Raw genomic sequence first — 19,508 nt, 5'->3', positions numbered from 1 at the left:
AGGGCTATGGGCAACACCAGCCATTCCCCACTCCTGTCACGCACGGTGAATTAGCCACTACTCAAACATAATGTTATACTCGATCTTTAAGACTCCTGTTTAAGCACTGAACTAACAGAAAACATCAACCAACAGCTCTACAAGGCACAGGCGGTGCTTAACGTTAGAATTATTTACAGACACAGAGTTTAATCAGCAAGCAAACCCTCCCTGCTTAATCTCATTTTACACGCACACCCCTAAGCGCACAGACTCACCTCCACAAAAGGAGAGGAGCACTTTGGTAGCGATGAAGAGGATCGCCCTCAACCGAACAGCGTCTTTACATTGGGTACTTTGTGAAGGTGCAAGCACAGAGCTTACAAACACCCAGACTCCCTGGTGGGTAAATTTTACTTGAACAAGTTGCAATCCAGTTTATCCAGCGCATAGAGATTCTGCGCTAAAACTATTTCACTAATAGCTTGTTGCTTACACATAGAGTGCTAACCAGCTTTCCAGACTAATTACTCTCCATTTTTCTCACTCCTTACTGCTCCCTTGTGTGTTTGCCTCACTTAAATAGCATTTTCACAGAGGTACCCCCCTATGGCTGATGGGCTCGGACGTGCCCTGCAATCCCTTGATTGGAGACAGCTAAAGAGCTTCACCGAGGGCCCTGCAGCCCTTCTCCACCAGCTCCTGAGCACCTGCACCCAGTGCAAATCACTTATCACAAAGGCATCGATAAATGCTTGATCTCTATTCAAAGAACAGCTGTTAGCCCAGAACAAACTACTTCCCCCTCCAAAGTATCGGAGGACGTTAAGTATCATCCCAGCTGGTGCTACTGGATTAAAACCGGTCTGGATGAAAGCGATCATAGAAGCATAGAACCTTTGAGGCTGGAAAAGAACTTGAAGATCATCAAGTCCTGCAGGAGCTGGCTGAGATCTTCATTGTGCACCTAGGATTTAAACACCAGGCAAGCTCTAAGCGCCCAGCTGATGTTATAGCACCGTTCGCGTCAGGCAACTGAGCTGACGACCTTCACAGTTACAATTTCTGTAGGACGGGGACGCTGAAAATGTGCTGTGAGGTTTCCCTTGCCTCCTTTGTTACCCTGATGGAAGCATTAATGCCGTTGATTACAGAAGCCTCAGTCAGCTACGTTAATGACTATGTAAAGAGTTTCTATTAATCAGTTGTCAATGAACAATGGTATTTCTAGGATCATTTCCAGATGCAAAGCTGTTGAAGCATATTTTTATCGATGATCTGCATTACATTTCCTCCTAATCAAGTTCCCATTTGATTGGGATGAAAGGAAATAAAGAAGTATTACTTAAGCTGAAAGAGATTTATTTCTCTTGTTAAGTTGAGCCCCTTCAAATAAAAAGCATTTAAACGAAAGGAGACACCAGGCATCATACTCCAGTGTGGGAGAAGTGCAGTGGGGGATCAAATTTGAGCTGTCAGGCCAGTGTCGCTGGAGGGGAGAATTATGGCAGTCCTTGCCTGATGAGAGCGTAAGACATAAAATGTGCTAAAATGAAATAGATTCACAAAATACCACCAAGCTACAAATAAAGGCAAGTTCGTACTTGAAGGGAGAGACTGCAGAATGGGCAACCATCTGTGCTTGGCTTTGAACACCCAGCCTGCCAAAGACTGTGATTAACGCTGTCCGGACGGATCTTCTCCTGTCTGCTGTCAGCAGCACTGTCTGTTCCAGAGCCTGCCCATGGCACTAACAACAGATGTCCCTAAGCAGTTCAAAAGCTTCCACGGAGCTCCAAGTTTGCATTTCAATTTCTACTGCGTAAGCTGTATCACTGGAGGATATAGGAAAGTTGCATTTAAAATCAAAACTATAAATCCTCTTCCTAGTGTTTTAATGAATAAAATGTCCACTCGGCAGCTTCTCTACGCTGGAGGAAACCTCAACCGAGTTACCACCGGGTGGGACACTGAAGAAATCAGCACAGAACGGCAGACACGGCAAGAGCCGAGCTGTCGACTTGGAGCAAGGATCTGACATGCATCGGATCCTCCCTCACAGACAGCTCTCAGCAATGCTCTCTACGGATATTTTATTAAGATTATAAAGGTTGTGCCCCTGATTTTCTATCTAGGATTTCTCGCCGTTATTCCTATAAGGTACCACACATCACATTGATATTGCTGTTAAAATACAGAAAGCATCCTGTGAAAAAATCTTCCAGGCTGTTTTTCTAATTACGGGGCTTTCAATTAGTGCTTTTCAATTTGTTGACACAGCACTGCATTTGTTGACACAGCTCCGAACACAACCAGGTTATGTGACTTGTTCAAGCCCATACATCAAGCCAGCGATGGACGGAATTACGATTCAGCTATGCTCACTACTCGCACTTTTCCAGCGAGGATTTCGTAAGCCTCCAAAGAAATGGAAAAGAGAACAAAGGAAAATCCACCACAAAACAGACAGATGAGCGGGAAATAAATAGTCCAGAAGTACGACAATAGCTTATGCATATTTGAAACACCCGACAGCTACAGAGCCTAAGCTGCATCTTGGTAAGACCTTCAGGGAACGCGCTCAGTTGTATGGTTCAGAGGAGCAATCATCGCGGGAGTGTGACAACAGACATTCGTGTGAAAAAGCCTCTGCAAAGCCACTGATAGCTGCCAAGCTTGAGAGGAAGCAGCGGGAAAGCCAGGGGCAAGGTAGAGCTGATGTAACAACTGAGAGTCCCTGGGAAGTATTTTGTTATTGGGTGAAGTAATTATCTTACACTGCAATTGGTTATTGCTGTTAATTAATACTTAATAAGTAGGGTACTTAATACAAAGCTCTAATTTGAGTAGTGCGTCAGAGCATTAAACAATCACTTGGCAAGTGGAAAAGCATCTCTGGCAGAGGAGTAGCTCTTCAGGTACAGAAATAGGTGGCCACATCGATCTCATCCCACCCTGGTCCTCTGGAGGTAACACCACTTTGGTGTTAGATCAGTTGGAAAGGACACAAAGAGAGCCAGGGATGCTGAGTTTTATTCCTTCCTTACTGATACCTCTTGGAAACCTGATGCAAACTGTACCAAAACCTCAGCTACCGTCTGCGAAAACAGCCACAGGACACACAAAACGTTTTCCCACGATTTGCGAGACACCACACTAGAAGACAACTGTAGGCTGCAGAGGTCTCAGTATTGAACGAAATGAAGGAAAAAACAAAGATCTTCAAAGCTCTTACTGAAAAATGTGGGAAAGGCTGCAGTTAGGCGTGTAGTCCAGAAGTTTCTGCTTGGCAAGGGCTCTTCCTAGGTAGGAAAGAGGGATTATGGACCATGGACTGTAATGCTCTTTGAGGATTTGTGCCTTTGGCGTGCAACTTGCACTGGCATTTATTACAGCCTCGACAAGGTGACAAAAGCACAGAGCACCCTGCCTGCTTGCCACTTTCCTCTTGGAAACCTGCACAGTCTGCACTGCCTTGGAGAGAGGCAGAGAAGCTTCCCAAAGCAAGCTTACGATCGAAAAACAATTAAAACCAGGCCAGTGTATCAGGTAGATTTTACAACCTTTCATGTAGAAGGAGCCCTAGCACATCAAAGATGAGCTCAAGATCCCTTGCAGGCTGCGGGTCCTGCAGAATCCAAGTTCCCACAAATAGTGCTTCAAAGAAAGCTTTCAAAATCCCTGGCCAAGCACATTTTTTCACCTTGGCTGAAAAGTCAGAGGCAGCGAAGCTGACCCCGATTTTGGGACTACTAGTCAAGCTTGAAGTGTAAAACTTACAGGTAGGTTGTTTGCTTTTTTTCCACTTTGCTGTGACTTTACTGGAAAATCAGCATTCAGTCATATAACCCAAATCATAGAGTTGACGTCTGACACAAAGTGGTTTGCTTTCAGAAAGCTGAAGTGGAATGGGAACTCTGAGTGTGGCAGGATGTTTGACAGTCACTCCTCGATATCACTTCCAGAGAAGAGTTGTGATAGGTATTACAGCACGTTAGAGCTTGACTTGACTGTTCTTCACAGCTGGACATGAGCCAGGAATGTCAGCAAAGGATGGCGTTGGGTTTGTCCATCGGAAACAGCATCTCAACTGCCACGAGAGCGTTAGCGACTTGCATTCGACAGTCCTAGCACTTCACGGTCTATATACAGGGAAACAAGTTTGGTTTTGCAGAGGTGAATTTTTAACTGGTACGTAACCGGATGGTGAAAAAAAAACCATCTGGAAACTGAGCTAATTAAAGGGTGAAACAGGAATTACCAGAAACCTATGTATGCGTGGTCACGCTCCGTACCATTTTGACACTTCAGAGAAAGGCTTTTGCAGGAGGATAGGGAGCCCTGGGTGGGTACAGCTTCCCCTACTTCCCAACACAACTGTGTACAGAGGGGCTGTTAAATGCAACTACTGTTTTGTCTCATTCAACAGCCACTTGTATTGGCCTTGCAAAGATAAGACTGAAGGCAAAGAGCAACAACTAAGATTTTGTGGGTTTGCTTGCTTCCTTAAGGACACAACTGATTCATACTACAAGAAATAATTCTTTTGGGACAGAAAAGTCCTGAAGGCTGCTGGAGAGTGATAACCCATGTACTTGATAGCTCTAGTAGTATTTCTGCCTTGAGTCCAACTCTGCCCAAGCCGTAAGTCACACAATTTACGGCAGCCTCTATCACCCACCCCCAAAAGTCTGAGCAATGATCCTTATTCAAACCGACTGTTCATGCCATGAAGAATTTGGAGAAAATTTAACTACTGGGGGCTGTACACAGTCAGACACAAGACAACCATTGCTGCACACATTTGATGCGAGAAGGCTGGAGATAAGAGAAGCTGTTACTGTGCAGTTGGAGACCAGCAATTCATGCTTACTGCCATCTGCCACTAACTCTCACCGAGATGGTGAGCAGCAGTTTTCCAAACACAGGGCTTCCGTGGCATCTCGAAAGCCGCATCCCACAGCCGTGTGCAGCCAAGGTCACCCACCTCCTGCTGAAGGGTAGAGGCACCCTACGTGCAGTGCAGCTCCTCCCGTGAGCACAGCAAACCCTTTCTCATGTCACAGCCTGGTAGGAACGAAATATTGGAGAAAATGGTTCCTAGCAGCTCTGGTTGTGCAGCAGTAAATGCCACTGTTCACACTGTTACGATTACAGCCTGTAGTTGACGGTGAAAGGAAAGAGAGGTTATTTTTCTCCACTTCTGATGCAAACAACCAACAAAATTTCTGCTTCCATGCAGAGAACGTTCAGTTTTTAACTCTGAGGAATGCAGAGAAAGTTAAAACTAAATATTTAGGCTCATCTGCTTCTCAGGTTTCTGAGACAGGGGCCAAATTTTAATGTAGTAGTAATTCCCAGAGAAATAACCCTCTGGATGGGCAGGACCGGCAACTGTGCAGCAGCAGTTGTTCCTGCTGTGGAAGGGCAGTGATGGCTCCAGGGCAGCAAATGGGGAAAGGCTGGGTCGAGGATGTGGACCTTCCCAGTTCCACCCTACGTGTTTGTGTCAAGGTTAGGATCACAGACGTTTTAGGGAGCCACCACGGTTCCGCCAGTCCTCTGCCTTCGCCTCTTCCCAAGCACTGGTCTCGGTCTCAAAGCGGCTCCTTGTTTAACAAGCTGCTACTCCGTTCAGCCGGAATACTTTGAAATCAGAACGCAAACCAGCAGCAAACACGCACGTGCAAGACAGGAGACGCTTCAAGCCTCGCTAATTCGGCAAAGGCTTTGCAAGTGTGCTCAAAAGATAAGGCGGGAGGTGTTTCTGAAACCATCGCCTCAGTTCACCTCTCGCCTGCGTCCCTGCCCCGCTCAGTGAGCTGCTCTGGCTCGGTGGCATTCAGGCACAGCCCATTAATTTCAGCATCTCATTAGCTCGTTTGTTTCTGCTTTTTAGTTGGGAGCATTTGTTTATATTTGGCATGACTAAAGAGTATTTCTGTTTTCATTCTCTGCATTCCTCCAAGCGTTGGCTTCACCTTCTCTTGTCTCGCTCTGCCCTCACTCTCTGAACTCCCGGAGCCCCCGGGGGGCACTGCCACTTCACAGCAGCTGTTACTGTCCTCCGAACGCATTAGCGGGGAGCTTTTCCCTACAGAAATCCTAAGAAATCTCCTCCAACACAGCTGGTGTAAAGTGGAAGTGTCAAGTTTCCACATGGCAAAAAAAAACCCCCTAATCCCCAAACTTGCAGAGTGTGGAATCTGATGTAGGTCTAGTCAGATATTTTGAGCTGAAGATTAAATTAATGCCTCCAAAAATTGAAGGAGTGGTTTTAAAAGGGCTCTCAGAGAGATTTTTTCAAAGGTGGGGAAGATTGTCAGGAAACAAGATTGCAAATGGGCTCTGTCAATGGTGATTTTCAGACTGGCCATCTGCTGTTTCCTAGAAATAAGCTAGAAACTAGAAGAGTCCAAAGAATCTCCCTTACAGTAAGAAAAGTACCTATCACGGCAGGGGGGTTGGAACTGGGTGATCTTTAAGGTCCCTTCCAACCCAAACTATTCTAGGATTCCATGATCCACATAGATATACCAAAAAAAAAAATGTTTACTGTTGAGTTTAGAACAAACTAACACAGCTAAATATATCGATAACAATGCATGATAATAAGGGACAACAAGGACAAGCGCTATGTACTCCTAAAGATGATGGCAAGCTAGCAAGCTTTTCGGGGAGGAAGTTCTCTCATGTTTAGAAGCCTAACTTTAGAAGCCTATCTTAGAAGTCAAAAGGCTATCTCAGGGTGCTTTCAGGTGAGAAAATCTGCATAAACAGGAGCTCAACATCCATCCCTAACAAAGGTCCTTTTTCATCATCTTCTGGCAGCAAGAAAGAGTCTCTACTCTGTGAGAGAACTGCGTCACTGTTCGGAGCTCAGCATCTTTTGGAGTCCAGCTATGAAAACTCCCAGTGCATTGTGCTGCCAGTGCTTTCACAGAATCACAGACTCACCAGGTTGGAAAGGACCCACTGGATCATTGAGTCCAACCATTCCTAACACTCCCTAAACCATGTCCCTCAGCACTTCATCCACCCGTTCCTTAAACACCTCCAGGGAAGGCGACTCGACCCCCTCCCTGGGCAGCTGTTCCAGTGCCCAATGACGCTTTCCATGAAGAATTTTTTTCTGATATCCAACCTGACCCTCCCCTGGCGGAGCTTCAGGCTTCCTGGTGTTCTACTCCAGGCAGAGGCTGCCCAGGGAGGTGGTTGAGTCCCCATCCCTGGAGGTGGATAGATGAGGTTCTTGGGGATATGATTTAGCAGTGGACAGGTACAGTTGGACTTAACAGTCTCAAAGGTCTTTTCCAACCTAATGATTCTACGATTCCCCATTATTTCAGCAGTACTACTGACAAACCGAGCACTCGACCGTCTCAACCAGAAACCAACAAGAAGTAATTACAAATCTTTTTTTTTCTCCTACCTATTATGCATTTGAAGCCTTTATGCAATATGAGACATGTGGAGTCTGTCTTGCATTGCATACGCTTGGTTTTTTCTTCCTATGCATTTCCAGATTTTAAATCAGGGGTTGTTTAAGATGTTTACAAATCTTTTGGAAAAGCAACCACAGCCAGTTCTGGCTGGCATCGCCAAAAAACCTCCTTCCAAACAAAAAGCTACACTATAGACAAGATATTGCAGACCATATTCTTAAAATACATTTTCCTGAGAAAATGTGGCTGATGGCTCATCAAGAAAAACCAGAAGGAGGGTAAAAAAGTTCTTTACTCCAGGTACTGAAATACCGGCAAGTTCCAGAGATTGGGAGTTTTTATCCAGTGAGCCATCCGGCTCCACTTGGTACGATCGGCCCAGATTTTTCTGTTTTGGAAGAAGATCTCAGCTGCCTCTTCGGAGGAAGCAGCTCACACAGCTGAGGCCCATAGGCAGCTGTTGCTGCTGTAGTAGCTGCCCGGAAAGAAGTGGGAGGCCCACAGATTTGAGTTTGCTTCAGCTACGCTAGCCTGGCTGAACTAAAAGCAGCCTGGTTTTCACCAGCAGGAAGAACATTCCTGCCCACCTCACAGGAAAACCAACCCTTGCAATCTACCCCCAAGCCCTGCTTTCTGTTGCTGGGTGAGCCAAGAAGCTAGAACTTCTGCGGTGGCTTGGGGTGAAGTGCCAACATCAGGAATGGAGTGATGCAAAAGCTAAAATACCATAAACTTCAAGAGACAACCTGTTAAGCTGTCTTTAATTCTCAGCATTGTGAAGACTTCATTAAACACTGCTTCCAAGGCAAGAACAAACCAGGAAACAGGAGTTGAAAATAACTTGGCCATCTCACTACACCCTCAATTAAGACAATTATCAATTGAAATCCAAATATTTCACAAGAGATCAACATTGTTTCCCGCATGGAACTTAGAAATTAAAGCGCCAAGGAGAAGTTCATTTGCCCACAGTCCGTATTTCTGATGTCTCAGACCGTTATTCCCTATCTTTGTAGCTGCTCCGCTGCCTCTGCCCGGTATCCAGGGGGTGCTGGATGCAGAGAGGGCGATTAAAAGCACATTGCTTGGACCAACAAAGCAACAGAGGCGGATGTGCAAATAATTCAGTGAGGCTTGGAGGCCACCGCGGATGCAGGTGCAATCAAAGCCAGTGTTGCAGATGTGGTCCGTAGAGTCGAGGTAGGAGAGCACTTCACCCACCACCAGGCACAGCTGAGCCCATCGGCAAAGCTCGTGGTGCCTCTGGGATAACATATTTAAGAATGGGCCAAAGATGTCAGAGATCAGTGAGAAGTGAGGGTAAAAAAGCACGCGAACACCCGGTCCAGCGAGCAAGGAGGGGGAAAAGTGCAGCCCATGGAGAGACCGGAGTGAAGCAGGTATTTACCTGCGGACCATAGGGAGGACCATGGTGGAACAGGGGTCCAAGCTGCAAGCCACGGCGGACCCCACGCTGGAGCAGCTGGACGTTTCCTGAAGGAACTAAAGTCCACGGAGAGCCCACGAAGAGGCTCTGAAGGACAGTAGCCCATGGGAAGGACCAATGCTGGATCAGGGGAGAACTGTAAGAAGCAAGAGCAGCAAAGAAGAGCTGTTGTGGGTTGATCACAACCATCCTCAACCCCTCAGGGAGCAGAGGGGGTGTAGGAGTCAGGAATGAAGGAGTAAATTTGAGCTTGGGAAAAGGTGGGTGGGGTGGGGAGAAGGTGTTATTTTAGTTTTTGTCTTTGTTTCTCACTATCCAAATCTATTTTAAATGGCAATAAATTAAATTTCCCACAAGGTGAGTCTGTTTTGCCCACGATAGTAACTGGTAAAGGATCTCTCTGTCTTTATCTTGACTCATGAGCTTTTCCATCTCATTTTCTCCCTCTGCCCTGCCATGGAGGGGCAGCAAAGTGAGGATCCAGGAGAGCATCTGGCTAAGATCAACTCACCACATATGGAGAGACAGGGAACTCTCGATCAGAAAACTGCTTTCAGATATAAGCCTACTTTTGGCTTAGAGCTCAGTTTTCATCTGTCCTATTTTCTCCTCCCTCTGCCACATATCCCCCAACTATTTCACACAAGATGAAAGCAATGACAGTTGATTTTTCAAGCCTTGAGATACTCTTCTGACATGTGTACAATGCCTTTTACCTGGGAATCTGCAGGCAGCAGAACCGGCTTGTTCACTGCCACTTTCAGGGGAGAAGTCATCACTGCCTTTCCCTTCAACCAAGAGAAGACAAGGTGCAGCATGCTGCACTGGAGATACTTTTCACTTGGAAAAGCTTTTATTTTCTTGATTAAATAAAGTATTTGCTTACTGTGAGAGCAGGCAGCTGGTGAAACCGCTGTGTCAATCTCTTTCAGCATCCCATTCTATTCCCCTCTGCACCATTTTCTTCTTATAAACAATCCTTCTAAAAGTGATTTTTTTTTTAATCCTTTACTAAAAGAAACCTCAAACCGCAAGTACGGTCTGGCTTCTGAAATCAAATTCAGCAGCTATCAGGATTTCCAGAGCCCTGAGATGTGCACGTCATAACCAGCAGAACAAAAGAAGGACAGGCAGGGAAAAGAGCACAAAGAGCAGCTGAGCATTGTCTCTGTATTCCCAGCATCCCAGTAAATCTGTAAGATGCGCCCTTGCAGATACCATGGAATGGTTACAGAAGAGTCTGAGAGCCAGAAATTGGGCTATGGCATTTCTCCTAAGGTTCTCAGCTCCCAAGACCTTACAGGAAAACCAGAAAGTTGGCTTCCTTGTGTGACAAAATCTCTACTGGCACCATCCAAGAAGAGAGCAGTGCACTTGGCTTCTGTACAGCTCTTTTTTCTCTCTCTCTGTCTCATGACGATGACACACTTTGGTCTCAAGGGCTTTCCAACCTCCTCAGCAGCAATCCAAAATTAGATGGTTGGCCTTGATGACGTGACATTTGGTAGCTTTCCACGTCCTGGAGGTTTCAGTTGAAGGCAATTACCTGGTTATTTCAGCAAGGGACACCTTTGCAGCAGACGTAAAACTGCAAAGTTTGGCTTTTCTGAGGACCAAAGGAAGTCTCATGATTCCTCTGTAGCATCAAGGGCAGCACAGGTTACGCGGAGTGATCACGTGGAGATCTCATTTCTGCCTCCTTGTTTTAATCCTTTCGTTTAAAAAAGATTTAGATTACATACACGGAAAAAAAACCCTTGACTTTTGGATGCGTGCCTCTTGACGTTCGGGCAAAAAGAGGCGTAGCAGCAGTGCTCCACTGGCATTTAACCATAACATATCCCAAGTGCATAGCAGGAGTCAGGGTAAGGTTTCTCAGAGGCAAATCATTATGGGTAATTGTTCATAAAAGTCCCACAAAGTTTTGTGGAGGAGCCACCCAAACAGCCTTGTTGTCAGCAAAAGCAAGAGACGGGCTGTGTAACACCTCAGTGGTTTCATAAGAGGTCCTTATCTCCCGAGGTTAATGCTTTGCAGAAGGTCAGCCAAATTCACTAGCTCATGACTTTGTGCTCACCAAATTAATAAGTACCTGAAATCCACTTCAGCATTTAAATGGTGATGTCACCCAGGCCAAGAGTCCCATCCCTTGAAGCAGCATGCGCGCCCCAAAACCTTGTCTTGCTGTTAAGAAGAAAAGAATGAGCAAAGGGCAGACACACAGAAACAAAGGATTTTCTCTTAAGCTTTCTCCACGTCAGACCAGAGCTCACATCCAGCCTCGCGAGTAACCGGCGCTGAGAGCTCTCTACACACATAGTCACAAAAGACAGAGCATTTCTACAGAACAGCTACCCAGGACTAAATTCAGGATTGCTTAAAAAAAACCAACAAATCCAACTTACAGTCCTTTGACAATCCATTCCACGTAAGTTTATTGCCCTTGGGGAAATAAAGGGCCTTCATACACAGAACGGTTTTTCCCCGTGAAGCTCCTGCAAAGCTAGCTGCCTTCTTACTTAGCAACAAAAGCGAGGATGTATCCCAGAGCTGTGCTGCTCAGAACACCATCCCAGGTACCAAATCATTCGCATCTGAAAGGAAAGGGTGAAGAAATCTGGCATTTCGGTGTTGTGTGGTTTCTATACAAGAGTATCTTCCTAACCAACAGCACCCAAGGGAATGGCAGGAAGCTGTGCAAGGGGAGGCTACGTTGGACAGTAGGAAAAGGTTCCTTACCCAGAGTCTGTTGAAGGCCCGGAACAGCTCCCAGGGAAGCAGTCGTGGTGCCGAGCCTGACAATATTCCAGAAGCACGTGGACAATGCCCTCAGCCCCACGGTGTAAACGTTGGGGTTGTCCTGTGCAGAGACAGGAGTTGGACTCAACGTTCCTTGTGGATCCTTTCAACTCAGGACAGTCTATGATTCTGTGGACAACAGCTGAAGAACTGCACACCAAAGAAGAAAATATTCTAGATATTAAAACCAGACACATTTATACCTATACATACATATATGTGTATAACACATGCATCTTTAGCCTCCAGCCATACCAGCCAGTTGGTATTAAATAGCCAAAAGGTGTCGGAGCTTCTGGGAAACCAATGCCTTCCCGGTAAGGCTTTTGCTATAACTTGTACGGCAGAAGGTAGCCACTTGTTAGGACACGCTAGCCATGGAAAGCATGAATATGGCTGCAGTTCCAGCAATAAAGAAGCCATCTGATGCCCTCACAGAAACTGCTTCTTCAAGCTAACTCCTAATGAACTGGAGCGTGACTGGCAGTATTTTGCACTGTAAACATTTAAACTGTAGCAACGGTGATGCATTTGTGTCTTTAACTGGAAAAAAAAAAGCCCTTTAGGGCATAGTTATTTCATTCCAAAGTCTAAATCTATTAATCTAACAGCAGAGGCAAAGAGTTCCCACAAGCTGCTCTCTGAGCTCTGAGATCTTCCCTTTCCAAGTTGGCAGGGGGTGCAAACGTAGATCGATCTCTTATTTAGACTACAGCGACACAACCATCAGCATGAGGGATTAGTTGTTATTTGAACAACTCACACCAACATTCTGCTTTCCTGAAATAAGAATCTGCCAGGAAAAAAACCAAACAGAATGAGATCTGAAGCCCCAAGGTTGCTACTGCCCCTGTCCAGAAAGCCTTCGGAAGCCCAGGAGATCCGATGTTTCTGATACACAAACAAACCTGCACTGCCCAGGTGTTCAGTGGATGGCAGAGAAGGGAAAAACCAAATACCAATGCATAAAATGAGACACTTTCTTTTTGAGCTGCCTAAACATAAAGGGTAGCTGTGCAGGTGGTAAATCCCAATACCAAAAGATCAATCAATCCTCTGAACGGGGTAGTAGCGAGGGGCATATTTTATATCCCACGGGGTGCAACAAAGCCAACAGGAGGTTTACTTGAGGGATCTACTTTCCTCCTGGGAGACACTGCTCTCGCACTCTTTCCTCTACATCGTTCACACCCACACGGCTTCTCTCAATTTCGGTCTTTGGGATCCAAACAGGAATGCAATCCCGTGATAGAGCAATCGCACCATTTCATTAATCATTTATTTCATCAATCATTTCAAGCCGTTTCCCTGGGGCCACTCAGCCTTGCCTACAGCTGCCAAATTTCAGGCTCGTTTCATCTCTAACCTAGTTTCAGAGCTGCCTGCTCTCCCCGCGTTTCATGTTTTCAGCTCGCCTGTTACTTGCACATTTGAACTACATCCCCCGATCAGCGAAGAGCAGGAGGAGGGAGAGGAAAGAGGGGAACCAGACTTTTACTATTGGTTTTTACCAAACTCAGTGTCTTGGAGCCAGATAGTGGCTGAATCGTTTAATTCTGCTCTAAAAGTGGACTCAAAAGAGCAAGGAACTTCAAACCAGGCAGCGCTCCGTGCTAGCAAGCATCTACGGGTCCCTAATAATTGCAAAGCATTTCTTCACTGTAGCTTCATGCAACAGCATGTCCCGTGGTTGCGTTAACTGGGATTAGTCCAAGGGAAACTGCCCAAGGGTGTTGGCCTACGCTGGGCTCAGCCATCCAGAACATCATTTACCAACTCTGTAACGAGCAGTTGAGATATTTTTTAACACCTTAGGGGCTGGGAAAGGAGTATTTCCAGGACAGCAGCAGTATAGCAGTCACATCGCACTCTGCGCTCAGAGGGAGAGTAGGAAAGAGATAAAACATTCAGAGAGGGACAAGAGAAAGCGCTTACAAGATTTTCCGCTCAGCCTTTACCTAGCGCTCCTATGTTTCATAGCTAAAGAGTAAATTTCCCACTCTTGGCAAATTATACATATGGTCAAAGAAAGCCTTCATGCCTCCCTTTAGTTGGGAAATGAAAAGCAGCTTTTCCACGCAAATACAGATCTCTTCTATTTCTCTCTCTCTCTCTAGAAAGAAAGAGGAGGGACAAACACCAGAAACCTCCTCTTCTGCCAAATTGGCCCTTGGCTCCGACAGCTCCTGGATTAAACAAGCCCACTTCCTTCCACCATTAAACACCTCAGGGCTGTACGAAGGGTGGCACATCCGAGAGCGCTCAGGGCTGGAAGGAAAACCACTAACACCGGTTCTCACAGATGCCGTAGTCTCCAATTAACAGCCCTAGCATCCAATACCGGAGACAAAGAGGGAGCTTTAAAACCTAGACCTGAGTTTTGCAACTTCTCTGTTTTTTCGGAGGAGCACATTGCGGAGATCACGCTCTGCTCCTGCAAGCCGGGCTCCCGGCAATATCAGCTTCCGAAGCCCCCGCCAGGCGAAGCCCACAGCCCTGCAGCATCAGCGTATGGGTACGAACACAAAACAGATGGACTCTCCCGCACCGCCAGCAGCATTCGCGTTCCAGCCATGGCAGACTCCAGCCTACCAGCCTGTCCCGTAGAACCCCATCCCTCTGCTCCAAGTCGCTCTTCTCCAGCACAGCCAACACCACAAATGTCAATCGATGACAGGCAAGAGCACCACGCTGGGTATCTGTGCTTTTGTTCACCGTGGGACCGTGTAACATTTTCAATAAACAAGAAGTTCTCCCCAAAATTAGGATTTTTAAGAAAACTAGATTCTTGGCAACTTTTTGCAGGGTTCTTTCAGGCAGAGAAGGATGAGAAATTTAGAAGTGTCAGAACACAGCTTGTTGTGCAACAGCAGATAGCGAGGAAATAGTAATTTCATTATGAAATAGCCCTAACGAATAGACATTTTAAAGAAGATCCGTCATGTAATTTGGGCAGAAAGCCAAGGCCTAGTATTTCAGCTTCAGGCTTTTGTTCCATCCTCTTTCAGTGAGAGAACTAAGCCTGTGACACTCTTTAAACCGTGGGCAAACAGTAATAGCACCCAACCATTGACTTCTGGTCTTTCCCGTGACACCTCACTTGAGCAGGTTTATTTGCAGGCTTTGGCATGTAAGCTTTTGGGACAAAAAGCTGTGTTCTGGTTCAGTGAACACATTGCAGATGCACAGATCCACTGATCCGATGCTTGGAAAGAGACAGGCTTCGAACGCCGCTCCCGTTCTTGACAGCCTTTCTCCATGCAGTAACCTCATCTATTTTAATCATTTTCTTTCCGCTAGGAAAGAGGGTTTCAGGCTGGGGTTATCTTTTGACACTGCCTGCCCAGAAACTGAGCATTTAGGAGCTCAAGAAGCTGAAAACAATTTCACAGACAAGTGTTTATTTCAGTTCTTTCCAAGATGAAAAAGGTTAGCAATTAATAAAACAACAGTTATTACCCAGCTTAGAAAACCAAACAAGTCAATAGTTCTTGCAGTCAGTTCCAGCATTTCCCACAGGGCATTTTTCCCCTCAAAATACTCTGCCACACCGTTCCACTAAGCAGGAAATGTATAAAAATATTTATTAGTAGCCTCTGCTTTAGAGACCGTCACGGGGTTTTCTGCCCCCCCACCCCAGGGCAAACTTGCTTAATGGAGATTTCCCACTGTTCAACAAGACTTCCTTCAGCATTCAAACACAAAAGAAAGTTAAAGACCTCTGAAACATGCACAGAAAAACTTCTTTGGACTTTGCTGCCCAGTCCCGGTAACCCACAGGTATCGCGCAGCCCTCTGCTAGAATCCCTGCTTTGATCCTTGTAAAGGGTAAAGACAAAACTGCCCACCACAGTTTCAGAGGTTTTCTGCAGCAATCAGCTCTGCACCATCTGCACTTGTCAAGTATCGTTTTCTCACTTTGCGATTTCATCCACGGCAGTTTTTGAGCGTTAACACTTCCTCACTTTGTATCATGGCTATTCCACTCCTCTAACTCTCTCTTTAGGAAGGGCTGTCAGAAAGCTTTTGGGGAGTCTAGATCAGGCTTCTACCTCCCCAACCCATCCCAAACACCTTAGATTTTTCCACTGCAGAACAGCAGTGGCAAAGGCTTCACTACATTGCTAAACTCCAGGTACACCTTTATCATGAAATATGAAATTCATACGCTTGGTGTGGGCACAAGGCTTACTGCTTTAATTTCCAGGTTCAAATGTTTCTGGCCCCCATTCTTCTGCATTTTGATGAGATTATGGACTTTTCTTTTTGATTTCATTTAAATCAACAGCTTTCTATTTTGGAGTCTGTTATTTTTTCCCCTCAATTATTCCTTTCAGATCAGGAGGCTCAGCCAGCAGCAGCACCTCCCCAGTACGAAGGAAAAGACTCAGTCTCCAAAAGCACATAAGATTCTCTTTAAGTTCTCGTTAATCACAGCCTGTAATCCCTGGGATCCTGTCAGGCTCAGCAATTTTGTGGGTGGTTTCCTCCTTCCACACCAAGTCTCACTGACAGTTAATGCCCTAAACTAGTTTGGTCTCTGAAAGCTGACAAGAAACTCCAGTTTCTTCCTTAGCCTTGGTTTCTCCAGCTTAACCTCCCCTGACTTCATAAGCAATGAGCATCTAGACCACCAACAGGAGCCTAACGTCCTTGGAAGAGTTCAGACTTACGCTTCAAGCTTCCCTCTCCAGCACTGGTTTTCTAGCAGAGAGCCCTTTGTCTGCCACAGAGATTAAGAAACGCCGCAGTAGACTCATCACCACCACCTCCCCAAAAGCCTTCACCACACGGAAGGTTGCCACGTATACTACTGACCATCTGATGCTGCCTGGATTGAAGCTGTGGGAGGAATCCACTACTGGTCTTCGCAACAAGTGCTACGCATGTTGAAAATCAAGGCAGATACGCACAGATGGATCTGGCTTCAGTGTCAGCCTGAAAAACAAACGGCATTTGGATGAGGAGGAGCAGCACGTGCCTAGGAACTCCGTGATCAATGAATTTGAGAGGTCCCCAAATATTCTAGTGCTTGAGGAGTTAAACAGGATTACGGCAAAAAAAAATGGAGAGACAAAAACATACAAAAGTGTTCTTCTAAGGCTATTAGCACTACAGCCTCTTTCCCATTCCCCATGCTAGGGAGAGTTTCATCTGGCTGCCGCTGCTGCTAAAGACTCAGAATTACAGCTCAGTCAGGAAATAGTAACAAAGTCAGGACCGGACTCTTAAATGCTGCAAAGATTGCTGATAATAAGTTCTTGTTCCACCAAGAAAGTGATGCAGAGCAGCATGAAGAAATCCCAAAGTAAGTGGGAAATGAATGTCACATTCTGGGAAGAGAAGGACCGGCTAAGGCCAAGACAAACACATTGAACGACTCACTTGGCAAAGCGTCCCCTTCCCTGAGAGATGTTTGGAGCCACCTCGACCTGCAGCCCTGCAAGGCATATAAGGACATCATCAAGGAGAATGAGAAATCCCTGGTGAGGCTGCAAGAAGAAAACTACAACAGTACATCACTTTGGCCAAGATCAGCTGGGGGACTTTCTAGGGACAACACATGGCATCTCTGCCTGCCGGACCTTACCAGCAGTGTGTGCAGGTGTTCACTCATGAAAACTGCTCTGAAGTTCCAGTGGTCTGCTGGCCTGATCCTGCGGAGAGATCCCACTGCTTTGTGAGACTAAGGCAACAGTTTTTCCTGGAAAGAGGGGGGGAAAAAAATGGGATTTTAAAGCCAGCAGGATCTCTAAAAGGAGAAAACACAGAGGCGGCTGTAAAGTGTCGGATTGCAGCAAATTTCTTCCTGGTTGTGCAAACATTAATTAGTTCACCTAATCTTCAGAGTCACTATGATGCCCTTCCTGTTATTAACCAGCTGCAGTGAATGAGCTGAGCTCTTGAATAAGAGAAGAGAAAGGAGCTCGGAGAGGAAGCGAGGGGAACAGGCAGAAAACTTCAACTATAAAATTAAACCTTCTGTGCCACCAGCATTTCTCTAGCTTTCCTCTTACCAAAGGCAATTTACAGCCCGTAGTCCAAGCCAAGGAAAATTTGATTAAAAGCCATTTTATCAGTTTATCATGCAGGAGAGTGAAAACTCTACTGTCCCTAGGAGGAAAAGCAAAGCATCTTTGTGCCCGCAGCAGAGTTTAGGCTCTGGGTTCCCATAGGTAAAACAAGCAGTCTAACCTGGCCAGGACTTCTTTGCTCACTCATATCTTCTCATCATTCCCTGTTCTCTTCACCACTGCCTCAGCCTGCGTTTAGACATCTGAAGTCGGGGCAGTCAGTCCTCACACCTGATGCCTTATTATACAATGGTAAACTGATTATTATCGGGCAGCCTGATCCAGTGGGATGGCCCTGCCCATAGCAGGGGAGTTGGAAATAAATGACCTTTAAGGTCCCTTCCAACCCAAACTATTCTGTGATTCTTCCCCACAGGTCATTTTATCACACAGCAGGCCAGAAATCAGAAGGAAAGGATTGGAATAATTTGAAAGCTGGGATGCTGTCTCCCCTGTGCCAGCCTTACGTTTATTCAATTCTGACACCTAGTGGTCCTCGCTACCAGTGGGAAGTGGCCAGCTACGCTTAGGAGCAGCCCCAGCTCCATCACTGATGCTCAGTATTAGCTCCTGACTAATTCTGTCATGTTCTCCACCCTTAGCCCAGCTTTGTCTCCTTAAAACTCTCCCAAGCTTCTTCTGTGTTGAACTTGCACTTGCAGACGTACCCACAACTTTGCTTTCTACAGTAGAATCAAGGCTGGAAAATGCTCCGGACCTGATCCCAGCATCTTACTACTCTGAATTAGGACACGGGTTTGGCAATTAAGCCCTCTCCTTCATTTCAGAGAGATCATCCAGGGGTCAGTCTGGTTTGTCACCCACCTGAGATTAGGTTGCTGACAGCAGAGTGTATGCCAGGAAGTCTCCACATTCCTTCAGGCTGAGCAATAACTTATTTTCTAAGATGGACTAGGCTCCCTTTGGCATCAACTCGAGATGATCTGTGGCCTTTAAGAAATCTCTTAAACTAGTTTCGTGTAGCACTGAACCCCCTTTAGCTGCTGCTAATTCCATGCATTCCCAGCTAGGCCAAGGGAACAGAATCACTCTGGGGCTACCCATGCGTCGACTCACTTCCCATGGTGGCACAAACCATCCCAGCATCAAGCTCTCTATATAGCAATTTGCATTGTGCATCTATGGCATAATGGCAAAGAGAAATGGGAGTAAAATGCTGTAGCACCCTGGAACCCAGATTCTTCTCTTTCCTTAAGTATTGGCAGACGGGCAGGAAGTGAACTGAGCCCAATTTTTCTGCACCACTCTGTGGTGTTGTCCTTCATCAATACCACATCATGGAAATTCCTGCTCAGACATTGTCGGCATAAGAAGCGTCGGAGTGTATAGGAAAAAAAAAAAAAAGAGAAAATGCATGTAAAGGGACTGATTCTGCCATGAATGAAGGTTTTACTACCTTTCCACAGAGTAAAAAGTCAGCAGTTTCCCTCCTTCCACAGGGACAAACCGAGGTGGTTGAGGTCTGCGTAGGACATGCTGCTCTGTGCAGGGATAGATCCCCTAACGCTGCCCCAGTCAGTTGTGATTACTCCTGCTCATTCCCCTGATTATTGCACGAGTCGAAATCAGCCCAAGTCCACACTTCTTTCATAGAATAATAAATCACAGAACGGTTTGGGTTGGAAGGGACCTCAAAGCCCACCCAGTTCCACCCCCTGCCATGAGCAGGGACACCTCCCACTGGATCAGGGGCTCCAAGCATCATCCAACCTGGCCTTGAACCCCTCCAGGGATGGGGCAGCT

General features: G+C 46.1%; 1 long non-coding RNA gene across 2 annotated transcripts in view; it reads right to left on the bottom strand.

Moving 5' to 3' along the window:
• Positions 1-19,508, bottom strand: part of LOC128852529 (uncharacterized) — a 65,280-nt gene that overhangs the window by 42,772 nt on the left and 3,000 nt on the right. For both annotated transcript variants that reach the window (XR_008450427.1, XR_008450428.1), the window contains exons 2-4: positions 17,261-17,374; positions 17,056-17,110; positions 16,489-16,608 (exon numbers count right to left, since the gene is read on the bottom strand). This is a non-coding gene — a long non-coding RNA (uncharacterized LOC128852529). The remainder of the gene's footprint in view (positions 1-16,488; positions 16,609-17,055; positions 17,111-17,260; positions 17,375-19,508) is intronic.

Source organism: Cuculus canorus, chromosome 6 (genome assembly GCF_017976375.1).
Source record: "Cuculus canorus isolate bCucCan1 chromosome 6, bCucCan1.pri, whole genome shotgun sequence".
In the NCBI taxonomy this organism is placed as follows: Eukaryota; Metazoa; Chordata; class Aves; order Cuculiformes; family Cuculidae; genus Cuculus; species Cuculus canorus.
Note: the sequence above shows the minus strand (reverse complement) of the source record. Positions and strands in the feature narration are given on the sequence as shown.